The following is an 18,950-nucleotide window of genomic DNA, read 5'->3' on the forward strand; positions in this document are numbered from 1 at the left end:
CAACTAGTTTCCTAACACCTTTTGGTAGGGTCAGCTGGATCAGAAGTAATATGGCAATTTTTGGACAACCGCATGACCAGTTCCACTAGGTAATTTGCTCTCAGTTCTTCAACCATTCTGAAATCATCACCAGCTGTCTTATAGGGCTGGGCATACGCCAACCACTCCATGTCACCATACCATAATACATGTCTTGCAGGTCCTCTCATTGACACATGAATGTTTCAGATAACTAGATATATTAGCTATTTGGGCAAGTCAGAAACAATGGCAGATAAGCCTCCTTGTTCAGTGTAGAGAAACAAACTTCTCTGCGCTGAACTGCTTATAAATCCTAAAATAGACATATATACAGTGGAAACTAGAAGCTTACATGCACTATATAAAGACACATATGCAGGTTTTTCTGAATATCTGACATGAAATCAGAATAAACCTTTCCCGTTTTAGGTCAATTAGGATTACAATAATTATTATTTGCCAAATGACAGAATAATGAGAGAGAATGTTTTAAGGCATTTTTATTGCTTAATGCAAAGTCAAAAGCTTACATACACTAAGAATACTATGCCTTTAAACAATTCTGGCCTGCCCATATGATGAGGTCATGTGTTTGGAAGCTTCTTTGGCAACATCTGAGTTAATTAGAGATGCACTTACAGATATATCTTAATGCACCCCTGAAACACACGGCTTCTTTGTGTAGCATCATGAGACAGTCTAAAGCAGTGGTCCCCAAACTTCCTGACCTGGAGAGACACATTCAGCTTCGAGAGAGGGTCGCCAGCCATATCCAGGTACTACCCCCTCCTCACAGCAGCGGCAATCAAAGCCCCCATTATGGGTGCAATGATAACCAAAGCTTTTCCACAGAATTCATCCCGAAGCAAAATACCAAAAGCCAAGGGTTCCCACAATACTCCCATTCAGTTTTCTCCCAACACAATGTTACATCCAGCTTCAAGCATCTCCTCTTACAGGTAGTATCATCCTGTCTCCAGCCTACCATACTCAAATTATCTCTAAACCCCTAAGACCAGTGTATGTGCATCCAGATCTGCTCTTCTGTGCAGGACTACTCACAAAATTCACAATTTTGAGATGGGGTCTTCACACCTGTTTCCTAGACCTGGAGCTAATGCACAAAGCTGTCAGACAGCCGTGAGCCACAATTCATGGGACTGCGTGCCACATGTGGCTCCCAAGCTACAGGTTGGTGACCCCTGGCCTAAAGAAATCAGCCAAGATATCAGGACTTTTTGTGGACTTGCACAAGTCTGGCTCATCCTTGGCTACAATTTCAAGATACCTGAAGGTGCCTCATTCATCTGTACAAACAATTATATGCAAGTACAAGTACAAGTCCAGCCATAATACCGCTCAGGAAGGAAATGGGTTCTGAGTCCCAGAGATGAATGTGCTTTGGTCCAACATGTGCTTATCAACCCAAGGAAAAAAGCAAAGACCTTGTGAGGATGATGGCGGAAGCTGGTAAGATTGTGTCAAGATCCACAGTGAAACGAGTACTGTATCTACATAGGTTGAAAGGCCACTCTGCCAGGAAGAAGCCATTACTCCAAAAGAAACATAAAAAATAGATTGTTTGCAGATGCACATTGGAACAAAGGCCTTAATTTTTGGAGACATGTCCTGTGGTCTGATGAAACAAAAATTGAACTTTTTGGGCATAATGACAATCGTTCAGTTTGGAGGAAATAGGGAGAAGCTTGGAAGCCTTAAGGTACCTTCACACTAAGCGACGCTGCAACGATACCGACAACGATGTCGATTGCTGCAGCGTCCCTGTTTGGTCGCTTGCAGCGTCCTGGATAGCGATATCGTTGTGTTTGACACGCAGCAGCGATCTGGATCCTGCTGTGATGTGGCGCTCTGCTTTCCTGCACTGACTGTGAGCACAGCGGCCGGAAAGCAGAGCGGTGGCAACACCGCTGTGCTTTCCGGCTGGCCGACGCTGACACAGGATGCAGGAGGAGTGCAGAGAAGCACAGCGCCGGGGACAGACAGCTGAAGGTAAGTATGTAGTGTTTGTTTTTTTTACTTTTACGCTGGTAACCAGGGTAAACATCGGGTTACTAAGCGCGGCCCTGCGCTTAGTAACCCGATGTTTACCCTGGTTACCAGTGAAGACATCGCTGAATCGGCGTCACACACGCCGATACAGCGATGTCTGCAGGGAGTCCAGCGACGAAATAAAGTTCTGGACTTTCTGCAGCGACCAACGACATCACAGCAGGATCCAGATCGCTGCTGCGTGTCAAACACAACGATATCGCTATCCAGGACGCTGCAACGTCACGGATCGCTAGCGATATAGTTGTGAAGTTGTTTAGTGTGAAGGTACCTTTAGAGTATGTGCACACGTAGGAAATGTGGTGCAGAATTTTCTGCACAAAATCCGCATCTCCTGGCAGAATCTGCAGCTGCGGATTTGCCTCGGTTTTTGTGCGGATTTTGTGCAGATTTGCCGCGGAATTGATGCGGATTTTCTGCAGTTTTTTCCACTGCGGATTTCTATCATGGAGGGGTGTAGAAACGCTGCAGATCCGCACAAAAGAAGTGACATGCACTTCTTTAAAATCCGCAGCAATTCTGCACTGATTTTTCTGCACCATCTGCACAATTTTTTTTTTTTTTTTTTTTTACATTGATTTACATGGTACTGTAAATCACAGTGCGGATATGCAGCGTTTCTGAGCGGAAAAATCGCTGCGGATCTGCAGCAAATCCGCATTGTGTGCACACAGCCTTAGGGTATGTGCACACGTTGCGGATTTGGCTGCGGATCCACAGCAGTTCTCCATGCGGTGTACAGTACCATGTAAACCTATGGAAAACCAAATCCACTGTGCTTATGCTACGGAAAGTTCCGCACAGAATTGCAGCAGTTATTTTCCGCAGCATGTCAATTCTTTGTGCGGATTCCGCAGCGTTTTTAACCTATTCCATTATAGGAATCCGCAGGTGTAAAAACGCAGGCAAAATCCGCAGAAAAACCTGCAGGTAAAACGCATGTAATTTTACCCGCAGATTCTGCAGAATCCGCACAGAAAAATCCACAATGGAATCCGTAACGTGTGCACATACCATAAGAAAACCATCCCAACTGTGAAACACGGTGGTGGCAGCATGTTGTGGGGTTGTTTTGCTGCAGGAGGCACTGGTGCACTTCACAAAATAGATGGCAGAGAAAAGAAGATTGTGGCAATAGTGAAGCAACAACTCAACACATCAGCAAGGGAGTTAAAGCTTGGGAAGAAATGGGTCTTCCAAATGGACAATGACCTGAACCATTCTGCCAAAATGGTAAAGTGGCTTAAGGATATCAAAGTAAAGGTTTTGGAGTGGCCATCAGAAAGCCCTGATCTCAATCCTATGGAAAATGTATGGGCAAAGCTGAAAAGGCCGGTGCGAGCAAGGCGACCTACAGAACTCGATCAGTTACACCAGTTTTGTCAGGAGGAATAGCCCAAATTCCAACCAACTATTGTGAGAAGCTTGTGGAAGGATATCCCAAACATTTCACCCAAGTCATTCAGTTTAAGGGCAATGGTACCAAATACTAATGAAATGTAAACTTTTGACTTTGTTTTAAGTAACAAAAATGCCTTAAAACATTCTCTCTCTCTCTCTCTCATAATCCTGGCATTTAGCAAATATTAATAATCATGGTAATCCTAACTGACCTAAAACGGGAAAGGTTTATTCTGATTCCACATCAGATAGAGAAAAACCTGCAGATGTGTCTTTTTATAGTGTATGTAAACACCACGGATCCACAGCGCTTTTGACGCTGCAGATCTGCATCAGTTTCCCATGCAGTTTAAAGTACCTTGTAAACCTATGGAAAACCCAATCCACTATGCACATGCTGTGAAAAAAATGCACAGAAACGCAGCGTTTTTTCCGCAGCATGTCAATTTTTTGTGTGGATCTGCAGCTTTTCTGCACCCATAGACTTGCATTGAGTCGGGCACATCCGCAGCAAAACCGCAGATATAAAAAAGATCTGCAGTTTAGCTGTGGGTGAAACGCTGCAGATCGGATGGGGGAGTGTGTGGGCGGAGTTTGGGCGGTGACTGTGTGCGGGCGGGGTCAGCGGGATGTCAGTGGGTCTGTGCGGGGCTGTCGGGGGTCTGCTGGGGCTGTCTGGGGTCTGTGCGTTGCTGTTGGGGGTCTGCAGGCTGTCCGGGGGTCTGCGGGGCTGTGCGGGGGGTCTTTGGGTGTGTGTGTGCGTGCAGGCATTGTGCGATGGGACTACAAGTCCCATCGGGCTATGCCTACTACAGTGACAGTGATTGACACAATAGCCAATGATGGGCCAGTAGTAGTCCCATCATCCGACTAATGTGCTGAATGTTTAAAAAAAAAAAAACCACATACACATACATATGTACTATACAACATATAACAAGTACATACAACATACAGTACATACAACACACATGACATACAGAACATACAACAGTACATACAACATACAACAGTAGATACAACATATGACATACAGTACATACAACATACAACAGAACATACAGTACAACATACAGTACATACAACAGTACATACATGTGACATACATTACACACAACAGTACACACAACAGTAGATACAACATATGAAATACAGCACATACAACATACAACAGTACATACAACATATAACATACAGCACATACAACAGTACATATATGTGACATAAATTATACACAACAGTACATACAGCACATGACATACAGGACATACAACATACATATAGAACATACAACAGAACATACAACAGTACAAACAACATGCAACAGAACATACAACATATGGCATACAGTACATACAACAGTACATACAACAGAACATACAACAGAACATACAACATATGACATACAGTACATACAACTTATAACATACAGCACATAACATATGACATACAATACATACATGTAGACATACAGTACATACATATAGACATACAGTATATACAACAGAGTACATACTCACCATCACCTTGATCCCCAAAGCCATTGTCACCTGTAAAAAATTATTAAAAAAAATAAACAATACACTCCCTGATCCGCAGATATCCAATTAATACGAGTGTCCCACGACAATCTTCCGAGGAGAGCAGCCACATCAGCTGGTGCGACCGCTCTCCGGGGGCTCCAGGAATACAATGACGGAAGGTATCCTTCCGCAATGTATTCCTCCGTCGCTGTGAAAAACAGTCCCTATTCTCACTTGTGGCACTGATATGTGGGGAAATTCCCACGCAGCTTTGCCATAAAGTGAGACCCTGAACTCAGGTAACCTCTTCAGTGATGCACTGCAGGAGCCATTGTCTCCTGTCAGTGTGTCACTGGAGGTCCTATAGAGCAGTGACATCACCCGATGTCACTGTTTTATAGAGGAGATAGTTGTGGGACACTCGTTATTAATTGAACTATGGCGGAAAGTGAGTATATGGTTGGTTTATTATTTTTATTTTTTTGCAGGCGATCGAATATGTTAAGTATGGTTAAAATAAGATTAAAATACTTTTTTCTGTCTGTGTCGGGGTTTTTTTTAACCCTTTCAATACTATAGGATACATTAGCAAGGTGACATTAACCCCTTATTACCCCATATCCCACCGCTCCAGGGGAGTGGGAAGAGAGGCTAAGTGCTGGAATTGGCGCATCTTAAGGATGCGCCATATCTGGGGCGGCTGCGGGCTGATATTTGTAGCCGGGGTGTTGTATACGGAGAAAAAGTACAGAGGAAAGTTTTTTCTGTCCGGTGAAAAAACGCCCAGCGACTGATCTGGCGAAAAACGTATGAAACTGAGATGTGAAATGATGAATCCGGCCTCCGAATCCGGTTTTTCATGCATTTTTCCATTCAAATCATGCACATTTTCCGTTCTCTCTCTCTCAAAAAAACGAATCAGTTGCATCAGTTTTTCAATATTTGCAACAGATCGTTTTTTTCAAAAATTCGCTGGATCCTGCCTGACAGAAAAAAACTGATGTGTGAAAGTAGCCTAACTATCCATATACAGTGGGGCAAAAAAGTATTTAGTCAGTCAGCAATAGTGCAAGTTCCACCACTTAAAAAGATGAGAGGCGTCTGTAATTTACATCATAGGTAGACCTCAACTATGGGAGACAAACTGAGAAAAAAAAATCCAGAAAATCACATTGTCTGTTTTTTTAACATTTTATTTGCATATTATGGTGGAAAATAAGTATTTGGTCAGAATCAAACAATCAAGATTTCTGGCTCTCACAGACCTGTAACTTCTTCTTTAAGAGTCTCCTCTTTCCTCCACTCATTACCTGTAGTAATGGCTCCTGTTTAAACTTGTTATCAGTATAAAAAGACACCTGTGCACACCCTCAAACAGTCTGACTCCAAACTCCACTATGGTGAAGACCAAAGAGCTGTCAAAGGACACCAGAAACAAAATTGTAGCCCTGCACCAGGCTGGGAAGACTGAATCTGCAATAGCCAACCAGCTTGGAGTGAAGAAATCAACAGTGGGAGCAATAATTAGAAAATGGAAGACATACAAGACCACTGATAATCTCCCTCGATCTGGGGCTCCACGCAAAATCCCACCCCGTGGGGTCAGAATGATCACAAAAACGGTGAGCAAAAATCCCAGAACCACGCGGGGGGACCTAGTGAATGAACTGCAGAGAGCTGGGACCAATGTAACAAGGCCTTCCATAAGTAACACACTACGCCACCATGGACTCAGATCCTGCAGTGCCAGACGTGTCCCACTGCTTAAGCCAGTACATGTCCGGGCCCGTCTGAAGTTTGCTAGAGAGCATTTGGATGATCCAGAGGAGTTTTGGGAGAATGTCCTATGGTCTGATGAAACCAAACTGGAACTGTTTGGTAGAAACACAACTTGTCGTGTTTGGAGGAAAAAGAATACTGAGTTGCATCCATCAAACACCATACCTACTGTAAAGCATGGTGGTGGAAACATCATGCTTTGGGGCTGTTTCTCTGCAAAGGGGCCAGGACGACTGATCCGGGTACATGAAAGAATGAATGGGGCCATGTATCGTGAGATTTTGAGTGCAAACCTCCTTCCATCAGCAAGGGCATTGAAGATGAAACGTGGCTGGGTCTTTCAACATGACAATGATCCAAAGCACACCGCCAGGGCAACGAAGGAGTGGCTTCGTAAGAAGCATTTCAAGGTCCTGGAGTGGCCTAGCCAGTCTCCAGATCTCAACCCTATAGAAAACCTTTGGAGGGAGTTGAAAGTCCGTGTTGCCAAGCGAAAAGCCAAAAACATCACTGCTCTAGAGGAGATCTGCATGGAGGAATGGGCCAACATGCCAACAACAGTGTGTGGCAACCTTGTGAAGACTTACAGAAAACGTTTGACCTCTGTCATTGCCAACAAAGGATATATTACAAAGTATTGAGATGAAATTTTGTTTCTGACCAAATACTTATTTTCCACCATAATATGCAAATAAAATGTAAAAAAAAACAGACAATGTGATTTTCTGGATTTTTTTTTCTCAGTTTGTCTCCCATAGTTGAGGTCTACCTATGATGTAAATTACAGACGCCTCTCATCTTTTTAAGTGGTGGAACTTGCACTATTGCTGACTGACTAAATACTTTTTTGCCCCACTGTATCTATCTACATCTATCCATAGATATATCTATAGATAGAGACATTGATCTATCTATCTATCTATCTATCTATCTATCTACCTATCTATCTCTGTGTAAAGGAGTGTGGGTTGGACAAATGTAAAAGAGGAGGTTGGACAAGAAATTACATCACAATTTTTTTTGGCTCAATAATACATCTTTATTTAGTTTTCAAAAACGCATACAAAAACGCGCAAAAAACGCATCTGCGTTTTCTGCCAAGAGCTGCTGATTTAGTGCAGAGAAATCCGCAGGCAAATCTGCAACGTGTGCACATACCCTTATTATATCTGCCATAAAAAGCTCAGTATGGCCCCACCATATGGGTAGTGACGAATGATATGTCAATACCCAGCCTTCTGATACTTAGAGACAAAATTATCTGAACTCAGCCCTTTAAATTATGACATTTAAAAGAATAGCACCCCCTGCCCCACCTGTCCATGGAATATAAAATAATTGACTAGAACTGTGCCTAGCGTGCAGGACCCTTATTCAGTGCTACTCCTCTGCAGCCCGTTATCATCTGTAATGCACAACATCTGGCCCCAAACATCAAGAGAATAATCCAATTAATGCAGCTCTTCAATCTGGCTCTAGGAGACATTCAGCGGTATCCAACACATAACCAAGGAGCAAAGGGGAGAAGAAATGTCCATGTAGCACATTCCTAACATAGTAACTAGAATAAAAAGTCCTAATAATGGAATATGGTCAAGAAATATGTATAAGGCCGGAGTCACACTAAGCACATTCATAACATAGTAACTAGAATAAAAAGTCCTAATAATGGAATATGGTCAAGAAATATGAATAAGGCCGGAGTCACACTACAGCGAGATACGGCCGAGTCTCGCAGATTAAAACCAAGCTCTGGCAACGGCACTCCGGAGCGGAGCGTGCGGCCGCACAGCAATACATGGAGCTGCACGCTCTGCTCCGGAGTGCCGGTGTCAGAGCTTGGTTTTAATCTGCGAGACTCGGCCGTATCTCGCTGTAGTGTGACTCCGGCCTAATACAGACTCTAGCCATGTACAAGTATATAACAACTATAATAATGCCCCTTATGTACAAGAACATAACTACCATAATACTGCTCCCTATGTACAAGAATGTAACTACTGCAATACTGCCCCCTATGTACAAAAATGTAACTACTGTAATACTGCCCCCTATGTACAAGAATATAACTACTATAATACTGCCACTATGTACAAGCATACAGTTAGGGCCAGAAATATTTGGACAGTGACACAATTTTCGCGAGTTGGGCTCTGCATGCCACCACATTGGATTTGAAATGAAACCTCTACAACAGAATTCAAGTGCAGATTGTAACGTTTAATTTGAAGGGTTGAACAAAAATATCTGATAGAAAATGTAGGAATTGTACACATTTCTTTACAAACACTCCACATTTTAGGAGGTCAAAAGTAATTGGACAAATAAACATAACCCAAACAAAATATTTTTATTTTCAATATTTTGTTTCAAATCCTTTGGAGGCAATCACTGCCTTAAGTCTGGAACCCATGGACATCACCAAACGCTGGGTTTCCTCCTTCTTAATGCTTTGCCAGGCCTTTACAGCCGCAGCCTTCAGGTCTTGCTTGTTTGTGGGTCTTTCCGTCTTAAGTCTGGATTTGAGCAAGTTAAATGCATGCTCAATTGGGTTTAGATCTGGAGATTGACTTGGCCATTGCAGAATGTGCCACTTTTTGGCACTCATGAACTCCTGGGTAGCTTTGGATGTATGCTTGGGGTCATTGTCCATCTGTACTATGAAGCGCCGTCCAATCAACTTAGCAGCATTTGGCTGAATCTGGGCTGAAAGTATATCCCGGTACACTTCAGAATTCATCCGGCTACTCTTGTCTGCTCTTATGTCATCAATAAACACAAGTGACCCAGTGCCATTGAAAGCCATGCATGCCCATGCCATCACATTGCCTCCACCATGTTTTACAGAGGATGTGGTGTGCCTTGGATCATGTGCCGTTCCCTTTCTTCTCCAAACTTTTTTCTTCCCATCATTCTGGTACAGGTTGATCTTTGTCTCATCTGTCCATAGAATACTTTTCCAGAACTGAGCTGGCTTCTTGAGGTGTTTTTCTGCTAATTTAACTCTGGCCTGTCTATTTTTGGTATTGATGAATGGTTTGCATCTAGATGTGAACCCTTTGTATTTACTGTCATGGAGTCTTCTCTTTACTGTTGACTTAGAGACAGATACACCTACTTCACTGAGAGTGTTCTGGACTTCAGTTGATGTTGTGAACGGGTTCTTCTCCACCAAATTAAGTATGCGGCGATCATCCACCACTGTTGTCATCCGTGGACGCCCAGGCCTTTTTGAGTTCCCAAGCTCACCAGTCAATTCCTTTTTTCTCAGAATGTACCCAACTGTTGATTTTGCTACTCCAAGCATGTCTGCTATCTCTCTGATGGATTTTTTCTTTTTTTTCAGCCTCAGGATGTTCAGCTTCACCTCAATTGAGAGTTCCTTTGACCGCATGTTGTCTGCTCACAGCAACAGCTTCCAAATGCAAAACCACACACCTGGAATCCATCCCTGACCTTTTAACTACTTCATTGATTACAGGTTAACGAGGGAGACGCCTTCAGAGTTAATTGCAGCCCTTAGAGTCCATTGTCCAATTACTTTTGGTCCCTTGAAAAAGAGGACGCTATGCATTACAGAGCTATGATTCCTAAACCCTTTCTCCGATTTGGATGTGGAAACTATCATATTGCAGCTGGGAGTGTGCACTTTCAGCCCATATTATATATATAATTGTATTTCTGAACATGTTTTTGTAAACAGCTAAAATAACAAAACTTGTGTCACTGTCCAAATATTTCTGGCCCTAACTGTATAACTACTATAATACTGCCCCCATTTACAAGAATATAGCTACTATAATACTGCTCCCTATGTACAGGAATATAACTACTATAATACTGCCCCTACGTAGAAGACTATAACTACTATAATAATACTTCTATATACCAGAATACAACTACTATAATATTGCCCCTATGTACAGGAATATAACTACTATAATACTGCTCCCATTTACAAGAATATAACTACTATAATACTGCCCCCATTTACAAGAATATAACTACTATAATACTGCCCCTATGTACAAGAATATAACTACTATAATACTGCTCCCTATGTACAAGAATATAACTACTATAATACTGCCTCCTATGTAAAGGAATATAACTACTATAATACTGCTCCCTATGTACAAGAATATAACAACTATAATACTGCCTCCTATGTACAGGAAAATAACTACTATAATACCGCCTCTATGTACAAGAATATAACTACTATAATACTGCCCCTATGTACAAGAATATAACTACTATAATACTGCTCCCTATGTACAGGAATATAACTACTATAATACTGCCCCTATGTAGAAGACTATAACTACTATAACAATACTTCTATATACTAGAATACAATTACTATAATATTGCCCCTATGTACAGGAATATAACTACTATAATACTGCCCCAATTTACAAGAATATAGCTACTATAATACTGCCTCTTGGTACAGGAATGTAACTACTATAATACTGCCTCTATTTACAAGAATATAACTACTATAATACCGCTACTATGTACAGGAATATAACTGCTATAATACTGCCTCTTTGTACAAGACTATAACTGCTATAATAATGCTTCTATATACTAGACTATAACTACTATAATACTGCCCCATGTACAAGAATATAACTACTATAAGGCAGGGATCACACAAAGCGAGATACGGCCGAGTCTCGCAGGTTAAAACCAAGCTCTGCAACTCCAGAGCGGAGCGTTAGGCCGCATAGCAATACATGGAGCCGCACGCTCCGCTCCAGAGTGCCGGTGCCAGAGATTGTTTATAACCTGTGAGATTCGGCCGTATCTCGCTGTAGTGTGACTCCGGCCTAATACTGCTCCTATGTACAAGAATATAGCTACTATAAAACTGCCACTATGTACATGAATATAACTACTATAATACTGCCCATATGTACAAGAATAAAACTACTATAATACTGCCCCTTATGTAGAAGAATATACATACTATAATATTGCCCCTTATGTACAAGAATATAACTACTATAATACTGCTCCTATGTACAAGATTATAGCTACTATAATATTGCTCCTATGTACAAGAATATAACTACTATAATACTGCTCCTATGTACAAGAATATAAGTACTATAATACTGCCCCCTATGTGCAAGAATATAACTACTATAATACTGCCCCTATGTACAAGAATATAACTACTATAATACTGCCCCTATGTACAAGAATATAACTACTATAATACTGCCTCCTATGTGCAGTAATCTATAAAAACGTTCATTCAACTGCTGATTAGTGAACATGGTCTCAGTTACATAGTAGCAGGTCGGGTTCAGTAATGTTTAGGTGCAGCGCTGCCTATGGTGATATAGATACTGTTGCTCGGATGCTGTATTATTAGTACAGGGTGTGTTGTACATTTACTGTGTGCTGAGGCGATACAACACTATATTTAGCTGTAAGGAGATTCCAATGATGTCATTCCTGTAGGATATAATTTCCCATTCACTATTAAGATAAAGAATGGAAACGGCATTGCCCTCTGGTCATATTCAAACTAGTAATTGTTATCTGTGCCTTATGAAAGAATAACACACTCCACTCCTGAAATACTCTGTGCTGCTGGGGACTCCATTCCACCTATCTACTTTTAACCGCTCACTTCTTTCCATTCCTCTCCTCACATCAGGACACGTCGTATGTAGTCCTGAACATATTATTACCAGTGGACAGGTCAATGTGTCAACAACAAAAAAAATCAGCAAACTCCCCTCAAAAAACACTCTGTGCTGCTGGAAACCTGCTTCTCCCACCTCATCAGCCTGTTTGCACCTCTCCCATATCACAACACTGCCCTGTTACATAGGATTGGACAGGTCACAGGCTGCCGTAGTGGAAGCACACTCCTGTGACGCTGGAGCTTCTTTACTATAATTACCACTTTACTTCCCATTATTCCACAATAATGACACAGTCCCTGTTCCGTGTCCACAATCTTAGCCCTTATCACAATTTGCCAATTGGCAACAAATCCCTAACTAAAGATTAAACATAACTTTTAATGAACTAATATGGACAATTAAAAACACCAAGTAGCTGTGTAGTCATCACCACTTATTGGGGAAACCATTATTTCAACAGGCAGTTTCTGCTTCATTCATTTTCATCTAGTGTCATTCCCCAATATTAATTTTCATATAATTATGGGATCGGTGTGGCCGCTACCTATATCACTATTAATTACTACACTCCTAGCTTGTTATTAAAACACAATTCTAGGCCTCCCCGACAAGTTTTGCCAGCATGACTGGCTTCATCGGGGTTTGAGGCTAGACTGATCGAGCACATGGAAAACCGGATCTTTTAAAACATTCATCAAAAAGAGTCAAACAAAATCAACAAATCAGACATCTTAGCATATTTTGGTACCGTGCTAGCCAGTGGATAGAAAAATATTTGGAATTGAGAGTCCTCAGTGGTTGATATTGAGAGTCCTCAGTGGTTGATACCTTTTAATGGCTAACTGAAAAGATAGTAACAAATTGCAAGCTTTCGAGACTACTCCGGTCCCTTCATCAGGCATAGACTAATAGAAATTCTGAAGAATCACATATTTATGCACAATACAGCACAGAAAAATGCCATAGATAAGACAGGTGATGCGAAGCAGAGTTACCATTATGTGAGTGATTAACAGTTATATCCATAAATAGTGGAACAGTTCATAGATAAGGAGTGTGAATGTTTTGTTGTCCGCTGATTGGGGTCTGGTTCTGTTATAATGACCTTACATGGTCTGAGGGGCAATTCCTTAGTTCCTTAGTTGATGTAAAAAGACATAAATCCATGCAACGCATTCATTCCTGCACTAAGAGTTTCAAAGGTCATAATCAGTTTATATTTCCAAACTCTTCTGTCTCTCTGAGATTTGAAGCTACCATTTAATACAAGTAATTTCATGTCCATATTGTTATGATGGGGAAGACAAAAATGTATTGCCACAGGTAGATCCATTCTATTTTCTCTTATTGTATTGTAGAGTTCATCCTTGTTCCCAGTTTTTGCCCTGACTCCCCTACATACGGACCCCCAGTTAGACATTTAGTACAAATAATTAGGTACACCACATTAGATGTGATGCAGCTAAAAGTAACTGGGATCTTGTAGTCCTGATGTGAGTTGGGGATCTTTATCTTGTCCGTGGTCATTATAAATGGACAGGTTTTACATTTTTTCTGATTGCAAGGAAAGGTACCTGCAGCTGTTGGAGAGGATAGGGAGCTCTTGACAATGATACTTCTTAGATTTGGGGGCTGCCTGAAACACAGTAGTGGGGGGTCTGGAAAAATGCATTGTAAGCGGGCATCTTTTTGTAGTAAAGGTTGTAATTTCCGTGTAGCTCCCCTTAGCACCTCCAGATTTGGATTGTAGGTTACTACTAGAGGCACCCGGTTGTTTTCTTCTTTAGCTTTGTAATGTAGCAGGTGATTCCTTGATATTCTAGTTGCTCTTGTAATTTGGTTTTGAATTGTTCTTGGATGGTAGCACTGATTCAAAAATGTCTTTCTGAGGCGACCAAGGTGTTCGTCCCTATCCATGAGGTTGGAACATATATGATTGTATCTGATGGCTTGGCTGTAGACAGTTTTTTTTGTGTTTTGGATGGAAACTGTCCCATTTAAGGTATGTTGGGCAGTCGACTGGCTTCTAATGCAGGGATGTTTCTATTTCATTGTCCTGCAGCTTAATGATGGTGGTCAAAAAGTTAATTTCAGTGCTGGAGTAGTTGTGTGTTAAGTTGATGGTAGGATGAAATTGATTAAACTGTTCATGGAACGTCTTTAGCTGTGGCTCAGACTCCGTCCAGATGATTAAAATATCATCAATGTGGGAGGTCACCGACTGAACACATTGAAATTGACAGAGCCCACTGCTCCCTAGGCCCAAAGAACCCCGATACATCTAAGCCGAGGGACGCCATCTGTAGGATTCACTGCTTCCAAACTAAGGATGACATCATGCGTAAGGCGAGGGACCACGATGCTATTGACTTTAATGGGTCTGATGTCCTTCTCTTGTCTGACCTCTCACGCTTCACCCTGGCTAAACGGAGGGCTCTGTGCCCCCTCCTTGAGGTGCTGCGGGAAAATAAGATCCCCTACAGTTGGGGTTACCCATTTCAATTACAAGTACGCAGTGATAAAGGATTGATCATTTTGAGATTCCCGTCAGATCTGCAGAACTTCACCGCTGCACTGGGCTTACCCATGGTCACACTGGGAGACTGGCCTCGCCTTACTGCGTCTGACCTATGGGGCCCACGCCGTGCTGGAGGCCCCCCGCCGGGTCGCTGGGAAAGAGGAAACGGGGCTCCCGCTGTAGACGTGCCTCCGTTACTCATGCTGATGACACTTGATCACCTAATTCAGACCTTATGATCACTACTGCCCCTTTTCTCTTTTTGCTTTCTTGCTGCCTACATTGTCCCTCCATGTTGCCGGGCTCCCACGGGGGCTTGGTTGTGACTTTGCTTTAGCCTGTTAATTGTGGATGGATTGGAGCCACATGTTTTGTAGCGGTGACATTTCTATCTGATTCTTCCTGGGACTAGTGAGCGGGGTTCCTAGCATGGTTCATTTTGCACTAACTGTGAATGTCCACTTACGTCAATTGACTCCTCATGTACTGTGCTCAACTGTGCACTACCGCATTAATGTACTAATGCTATTTTAAGTTGGCTAACGCTGCTCTTTCTCCTGAAATGTCACTTTTGATGATACCCCTTCGGGGGCTTGTTATGACTCTGCTCATTTCGACAAATGTACTTGGCCCACGATCCGCTGTTATGTTCGTTAACAATGTTTATGTTACCAGGGTCATGGGCCTACTGGGTAGAATCGGATTTTTTTATTTTCTTTTTTGCTGCAGGGGCTCGGCTGGTTGCTCTCTGCTCAATCACCTCCCCACTAGGGTGTGTCTCTGACACTAGTTCTCAGAGTTTTCTCTGATATTGTCCTGTACCCTTGAGGCCTAGTGGCTTCTTGGTTTTTCTCTTTCTTTTTAGTCGGAACCCTGTCTTCAGGCTGAACTACTCTCTTTCCTTGGTGCTTTGCTTTCTCTGTTTCTATTTTTCCCCACTTTCCACCCCTCCTACTCCTTTCCGACCTGATTGTACCTCCCGCAGGCCCGATAGTTCCTATGGCATCCCTACAACTCTGCTCGCTTAATGTCAGGGGGTTTAATGTCCCTGAAAAGCGATAGAAGGTTTTGGAGTCGCTGGTGGCGGGTGATGGTGATGCTGCATATGACCAGGGACGCACCTGGTTCCTCTGGCAATCCTTCAAGGAGAGCACAGGGTTCCTGACTTGACTGCGTACATACTCACAATTCTCAATACGTGGGCGTGTACATTGCTGGGTCTCCCTTAACCCCCCTCCCCTCCCCCTCCTTACTCCCCTTCTCCCCCATTCCCCCCCCCCCTTTTTTTTTCTTTTCTTCTCTTTCTTTCCTTTTCTCCTATCTCTACAATTGCTTTTCTTACAGGTTCTGTATATAAGGTCCATGTCCTGAGGTGATTCTCAAGATGAGAAGCATGTACCCTTTATGTGCCAGAGTCCTTGTTCAACTACACGTGTGCTGTGTTCTCAGAGGCGTAATGTATAGCTCTGGACATTGTAATGATTCTTTTTATTGTTTTTCCTGTTTAAAATTTCAGTAAAATTTCAATAAATATATTTACTGAAGAAAAAAAAATATATCAATGTAGCGGTAGTAGACCATTTAATCCATCCTGGTGTGGGATATTAGAGTACAAAGATAACCGGGTGCCTCTAGTAGTCACCTACAATCCAAATCTGGAGGTGCTTAGGGAAGCTGCACGGAAATTACAACCTTTACTACAAAAAGATGCCCGATTACAATGCATTTTTCCGGACCCCCACTACTGTGTTTTATAATGACCACGGACAAGATAAAGATCCCCAATTCACATCAGGACTACAAGATCCCAGGTACTTTCAGCTGCGTCACTTCTAATGTGGTGTACCTAATTATTTGTACTAAATGTCCAACTGGGAGTCTATATGTAGGGGAGACGGCAGAAACTGAGAACAAGAGTGAACTCCCACCGCCATACGATAAGAGAAAAAAGAATGGATCTACCTGTGGCAAAACACTTTTGTCTCCCCGATCATAACAATATGGACATGAAATTACTTGTATTATTAAAAGGTAACTTCAAATCTTAAAGAGACAGAAGAATCTGGGAATATAAGCTGATGATGACCTTTCACACTCTCAGTGCTGGAATGAATGTGTTGCATGGATTTATGTCTTTTCACATCAACTAAGGAACTAAGGAATTGCCCCTCAGATCATGTGGGGTCATCATAACAGAACCAGACCCCAATCAGAGGACAATAAAACATTCACACTCCTTATCTATGAACTGTCCCAATATTTATGGACAGAACTGTTAATCAATCACAAAATGGAAATTCTGCTTCACGTCACCTGTCTTATCTAAGGCATTTTTCTGTGCGGTGTTGTGCATAAATACGTGAATGTTCAGAATTTCTTTTAGTCTATGCCTGATGAAGAGACCTGAGTAGTCTTGAAAGCTTGCAATTTGTTACCATCTTTTCAGTTAGCCATTAAAAGGTATCAACCACTGAGGACTCTCAAATCTAAATTTTTATATACAGACAATCATTATCCATGCACAATATGTCCTATTGTTCTTCAAGGCAGCAAAATGAGTTAGAACAAACCAGTTAATAAAGGGATAAAGAGAGAATAACCAGGTCCTTACTCAACAATACACAATATATTTATCAAAAAACCCGAGAGCATGCCAGAATGTCAATGATCAAGAAAGGTAGAGTAAGAAAAGCCTTCATTAAGACAAAGGGGGCTGCGACTCTTCAATCAAAAAATCCATCTACATTCCTCTTGTAGTAGCATTTTATCAAGATTGCCCTTCCTTGGGCCAAGGAAAAGATGCCTAATACCCCATATTTTTAATTGTAGAGGATCATCCGCATGTATATTTCTCATATGCAATCACAGAGGTGTCTCTACCTTCGTATTTATTGAACTACTATGTTTAGAGATCCTTCTCCTTAGTTCCTGAATTGTTTTACCCACGTATAGACGTGGGCATGGACACATAATTGCAGACATTACCCCCTTAGTCCTGTTTAGTACTGGCTGGTGCAGGCGCAGTGAGCTCTGGCCGTCTGACCTCACATGCAGTCTTGCAGACTGCGCCTGTGCGGCCAGTACTAAACAGCGCAGGCGCCGGATTTCATGGGGAAACAGCGCGGAGGGGGCGGCGCCCCAGAAGATTTGAGTGACGGCAGTGTGGCATTTCCAGCAGCGGGGTTAAGACCTGCCTCCCTGTCTAAAGAAAGGTATTTTGGCGAAATTATAAAACGCTTTATTTTGGCAATAACTGCACCAAAAACTAAAAGAGCCACCTTGTTAGAATGCAGCATTACTGCTGCACAAGGTGGCTCTTTTAGTTTATAACAGCTGGAGGGGGTGACAGAGTCCCTTTAAGATTCTTCCCTCTACGATATGTAACAGAGGGATAAATTCCAACTACATCCTTTAGGGTATGTGCACACGTATCTGTGAGGGCTGCGGATAAATCCGCAGTGCAAAACAGCTGCGCTTTTTCCTGCGGATTTATCGCGGTTTCTATTGCGGATTCCGCTGCGGGTTTACACCTGCAGTTTTCTATTGGAGCAGGTGTAAACCCGCAGCTGAATCCGCACAAAGAATTGACATGCTGCGGAATGTAAACCGCTGCGGAATGTAAACCGCTGCGTTTCCGCAGCATGTGCACTGCGGATTTTGTTTCCCATAGGTTTACATTATACTGTAAACGCATGGGAAACCGCTGCGGACCCGCAGCAAAATCCGCAGCGTGTGCACATACCCTTACAATCTAAGCCCGACTCATCCCTGAAATGCTCTGTGCTGCTGTGACATTCTTGTGGTCTTCCCAGCCAGCCCAGCAATATTTAGCAAAGTGACAAGGATACAAAATTCTATAAGTAAAATAAACTTAATTAAGGAAAGCTGCATCACACCACCCCCCAACCCTACCCCGTCTGCTCCTGAAGTGTCCTCTCTTCTTACACAACCGCCTCCTGTGCATAACAATGG

The 18,950-nt window shown here is 42.4% G+C and overlaps 1 protein-coding gene across 1 annotated transcript in view; it reads right to left on the reverse strand.

The window, feature by feature from the left end:
- The window catches only part of RNF208 (ring finger protein 208), a 435,087-nt gene that overhangs the window by 357,612 nt on the left and 58,525 nt on the right, over window positions 1–18,950 (reverse strand). The gene's annotated exons all lie outside the window — the stretch shown is intronic.

The sequence above is a fragment of the Ranitomeya imitator genome, chromosome 2 (assembly GCF_032444005.1).
Source record: "Ranitomeya imitator isolate aRanImi1 chromosome 2, aRanImi1.pri, whole genome shotgun sequence".
Lineage (NCBI taxonomy): Eukaryota > Metazoa > Chordata > Amphibia > Anura > Dendrobatidae > Ranitomeya > Ranitomeya imitator.